The 5,312-nt window shown below is 49.9% G+C and overlaps 1 long non-coding RNA gene across 1 annotated transcript; it reads left to right on the plus strand.

Moving 5' to 3' along the window:
• Positions 1–271: 271 nt before the first annotated feature.
• On the plus strand, positions 272–3,579 carry LOC135899654 (uncharacterized). The gene is made up of 2 exons (XR_010563668.1): positions 272–513; positions 614–3,579. It is a non-coding gene; the product is annotated as an uncharacterized lncRNA (long non-coding RNA).
• Positions 3,580–5,312: the final 1,733 nt, after the last annotated feature.

Genomic DNA, 5,312 nt, shown 5'->3' on the forward strand with positions numbered 1-5,312 from the left:
AACAATTCATTTCTTACGGAATTGTCCGGACTACGCAGGCTTGAGCATGCCCGTATATTGAGAATGCGTGAGCTTTCGAAGGTGCCTAGAATACGTACAAAGTACGGCACTCAGATGTTAAAATACCAGATACCTGCGCTGCTTAATAATCACGAGTTCCAAATATTACACAATGCCACACCTAACTGTCTTATTTGCTTCACTGTGACGTTCTATTTATCAGTGCTTTTTGCCTTCGCAATAGGGGTGACCACTGCTGCCATTTTTTGGCAGCAGTGGTCACGGCCGGAAAATACGAACTTCCGAAAAAATATTCTGCTTGCTTTTGCAGTGCTCGTCCTCTATACCTGCAAGCCACGCATGGTCACTTCGGCCCACGTGATGTGTCTGCCTCCTCTGCATCGTATTCGTCATCCAGCTTCGTGCATCACCGGGGCAAGCTGGCTGCGTGGACCACCTGAGTGGATATCCTCGTCTGCGCACCTTCCTGATCGTGACGTCGCGCTCTTGTTGGTATAAGAAGAACGGTAGAATTGAATTGGCATCATTTGGCAGCAGTGGTCACGGCTGGAAACTACGAACTTCAGGAAAAATATTCTGCTTGCTTTTGCAGTGCTCGTCCTATATACCTGCAAGCCACGCATGGTCACTTCGGCCCACGTGATGTGTCTGCCTCCTCTGCATCGTATTCGTCATCCAGCTTCGTGCATCACCGGGGCAAGCTGGCTGCGTGGACCACCTGAGTGGATATCCTCGTCTGCGCACCTTCCTGATCGTGACGTCGCGCTCTTGTTGGTATAAGAAGAACGGTAGAATTGACTTGGCATCATTTGGCAGCAGTGGTCACGGCTGGAAACTACGAACTTCAGGAAAAATATTCTGCTTGCTTTTGCAGTGCTCGTCCTATATACCTGCAAGCCACGCATGGTCACTTCGGCCCACGTGATGTGTCTGCCTCCTCTGCATCGTATTCGTCATCCAGCTTCGTGCATCACCGGGGCAAGCTGGCTGCGTGGACCACCTGAGTGGATATCCTCGTCTGCGCACCTTCCTGATCGTGACGTCGCGCTCTTGTTGGTATAAGAAGAACGGTAGAATTGACTTGGCATCATTTGGCAGCAGTGGTCACGGCTGGAAACTACGAACTTGAGGAAAAATATTCTGCTTGCTTTTGCAGTGCTCGTCCTATATACCTGCAAGCCACGCATGGTCACTTCGGCCCACGTGATGTGTCTGCCTCCTCTGCATCGTATTCGTCATCCAGCTTCGTGCATCACCGGGGCAAGCTGGCTGCGTGGACCACCTGAGTGGATATCCTCGTCTGCGCACCTTCCTGATCGTGACGTCGCGCTCTTGTTGGTATAAGAAGAACGGTAGAATTGACTTGGCATCATTTGGCAGCAGTGGTCACGGCTGGAAACTACGAACTTCAGGAAAAATATTCTGCTTGCTTTTGCAGTGCTCGTCCTATATACCTGCAAGCCACGCATGGTCACTTCGGCCCACGTGATGTGTCTGCCTCCTCTGCATCGTATTCGTCATCCAGCTTCGTGCATCACCGGGGCAAGCTGGCTGCGTGGACCACCTGAGTGGATATCCTCGTCTGCGCACCTTCCTGATCGTGACGTCGCGCTCTTGTTGGTATAAGAAGAACGGTAGAATTGACTTGGCATCATTTGGCAGCAGTGGTCACGGCTGGAAACTACGAACTTCAGGAAAAATATTCTGCTTGCTTTTGCAGTGCTCGTCCTATATACCTGCAAGCCACGCATGGTCACTTCGGCCCACGTGATGTGTCTGCCTCCTCTGCATCGTATTCGTCATCCAGCTTCGTGCATCACCGGGGCAAGCTGGCTGCGTGGACCACCTGAGTGGATATCCTCGTCTGCGCACCTTCCTGATCGTGACGTCGCGCTCTTGTTGGTATAAGAAGAACGGTAGAATTGACTTGGCATCATTTGGCAGCAGTGGTCACGGCCGGAAACTACGAACTTGAGGAAAAATATTCTGCTTGCTTTTGCAGTGCTCGTCCTATATACCTGCAAGCCACGCATGGTCACTTCGGCCCACGTGATGTGTCTGCCTCCTCTGCATCGTATTCGTCATCCAGCTTCGTGCATCACCGGGGCAAGCTGGCTGCGTGGACCACCTGAGTGGATATCCTCGTCTGCGCACCTTCCTGATCGTGACGTCGCGCTCTTGTTGGTATACGAAGAACGGTAGAATTGACTTGGCATCATTTGGCAGCAGTGGTCACGGCCGGAAACTACGAACATTTACGGCATTTGCTCTGTGGTGGTGGCAACGGACGGAACGGCTGTACAGTGATCGCTATCCTCTGCTTTCGCAGTTACTGCGTTGGAACACTTCACTGTCTTCAAAATCACCGCTTGCTTGCTGCAACTTCCCGATAGCGGCCGCTACCACGTGTCAGCTACAGCTCTACGTCATGAGCCACGTCGCCGCCGCGCTGACTTAGAGACGACGGCAAGCCTTCGACGAGCGCATTTGCTCAGTGGTGGTGGCAACGGACGGAACGGCTCTACAGTGATCGCTATCCTCTGCTTTTGCAGGTTGGTTTAATTTCTCACTACATTAACGTGCTATATTGGTTCTGCCACCACCACTGCTGCGTATACTTCCTTTACATTTGGGCGCTGAAGTGCTTTGTAGCTTCTGCTCTTTGAACCGAAATGTCGGAGTTGTGCTTGGTCTGTAATGAGCTGCTCCCTGATAATTGTGTGAATCCTACGTGTTCTGAATGTAACTACAGCTACCATTTGGGAACATGCTCGGGCATAAGCAAACTTGCCCGTATCTCGAACTGGGGTCCGTCGACCTCACAGCTGTCGAGTCGGCGGTATCGTTCTGCATTAGGAGAGTGAGTGGTACACACAACGATGACGTATTGCTGCATATTTGGGCAGTGTCTTCTGTGGCGTCTTGTGGATATACGTTTGCTGCCCTATTGAGCGCAACGACTATTGCAACGTTCAAGCCGCCCCGTGGCCTGATAACTACTTTGTGGTGATAACGTGGAAGGGTGGGCACCTTCCCTGCCTTAAGAACTTGCTGCTTGTGAGCGCGCGGGCCTCGCTGCGCCTTGCTCATGCCTCCAACGCCGGTTTGGGAGACTGATGCAGTTTTAGGGTTAGCGCGCTTGCCCCAAGGAGAAATTCACTCGCGCGGGCCAATGGTGCACCATCCTGCTTCTTCGGAAATCTCGGTGGGTGAGATATCAGTTCCTTCAACTTGTATTTCCATGGCGGCTTGAAGAAAGTTGACGCGCAGCCGTAACTGCGGCTCACGTATACCGGCCGGAGCACTAAGCTTAGCAGTAAGCTTAGCTCGGCGGCGCAGCGGCTCGGCAGAAATGGTCCAATAAAGAGGTGAAAAAGCAGTTCCCACCTTGAAGACGAATATCGGTAGAGTCAGGATAACTTGCGGGAGATGATGGTGCAAAATTAGAGATATTTTGCAAAAACACTTCGAAATCATTTACGAAAGATGGAGCCGACGTGAAGTGCATCCGCGCCCTTCGGCTTCTTCTTCTCAGTCTTGACTGTGTATTACTTTACAGTTTGTACATATACTTTGTATAATCTTCCTCATAGTGACTACTGTATTGCTGTTTTATGCTTTGTATTTCCTTTAATCTATATATTTTCTGACAGGAGGTCCCCTTTCAGCCCCATGCACTGGGACCTCCTTCTGTATACTTGTGCAAACATGTATGTCTCCTGCTTATTAAAAAATAAACTGAAAAAAAGTGTAATCTCATGCAGTATTCATGTACTCATGTGACCCTGTCGTGTGTTCAAGCGTATTTATTTCTTGGGTGGTTGCGTGGGCTAGTTGGTAATTCATGATCAAAAATAACGTACAGCGCAAAGGACAAGGAGAGCGGTAGACGACATACACAGCGCTGACTTCCAACAAGATTTTATTGCGTTGCCACATCGTGTGTATATATACAGGAAGAGGCATGCGCAGAAAATGTACGACATTCACAGGGGGTGTCCTACCAGCAAGTCATTGAACTAAGCACATGGTCACCTGAAAAAAGTTAAGCATTACGATTACTATCTGTTTAGAAACGCGACTTCACCAGGGGTCAGCGCGATTGAGGGCGCACTAACGCACATACTGCCAAGTTTTCTGATGAAATCAGCTTCCACAATTTCCCTGGTGAGCTGTGAGCAGTGTCTCGCTAAAACTTGCGTATCTTCAAAGAATGGCACGCAGCCGCAGTCCCGGCAATGAATGCCCAAGTGGCCTTGTACAGTGCTGCGGACGTTGTTACAATGCTCTCTTAGTTGATCGTTTGCGCACCTGCCCGTCTGCCCTACATATTTACTGCCGCAAGATAGGGGAATTTGGTAGACTACATTAGTTGTGCATGTCGCAAACCGTTTATTTATTGATTGCACTAATCCCGCTTTTGAGCCTGCTGTTTCTGAAGTCTTGGATATCTTTAAGAAAGAGCTGGAGCCTCTAGAACTTACGCATGAGGTCCCCATCGATGATTCCTTGCGCTTTCTAGATCTCAGGCTGAGCCTCGCTAACAAACATGTGTGCTGGCGCTTCGAACCGAGAAGTAAGAAGCCACTCTTGCCTTTTAACTCCGCACACTCAAAACTCGTTAAACGAGGTATTATAAAGTTATGTCTCATTAACAGCCTCAATAAATCGTGCCCACACCAGATGCAACACAGTCTGGCTGCTCAGGTTGATCGTCTTTCTCGGGCTGGTTACCCTTTGGCCTTAATTTCAGCCTTAGCGGAACAGCTTCTGAGGCGCACAAAACGTGACGATCCCGCTCAATCAGGGAACCAGGGGGCTGAAAGACGCAGGTTTGCAGTGCTGCCATATGTGCATGATGTATCCCATAGGCTGAAGAAAATTGGGCTGCGTGCAGGGATCACAGTCGTTTTCTCAGCCCCGGAAAAATTGGCAAAGCTCTGTAAGCGTGTAAACGCGCCAAAATCGCATCAGAGTTGTTGTTCTGTCGGGCACACAAAACGGTTTGTGACATGCACAACTAATGTAGTCTACCAAATTCCCCTATCTTGTGGCAGTAAATATGTAGGGCAGATGGGCAGGTGCTTAAACGATCGACTAAGAGAGCATTGTAACAACGTCCGCAGCACTGTACAAGGCCACTTGGGCATTCATTGCCGGGACTGCGGCTGCGTGCCATTTTTTGAAGATCCGCAAGTTTTAGCGATACACTGCTCACAGCTCACCAGGGAAATTGTGGAAGCTGATTTCATCAGAAAACTTGGCAGTATGTGCGTTAGTGCGCCCTCAAT

This window comes from Dermacentor albipictus, unplaced genomic scaffold (genome assembly GCF_038994185.2).
Source record: "Dermacentor albipictus isolate Rhodes 1998 colony unplaced genomic scaffold, USDA_Dalb.pri_finalv2 scaffold_16, whole genome shotgun sequence".
In the NCBI taxonomy this organism is placed as follows: domain Eukaryota; kingdom Metazoa; phylum Arthropoda; class Arachnida; order Ixodida; family Ixodidae; genus Dermacentor; species Dermacentor albipictus.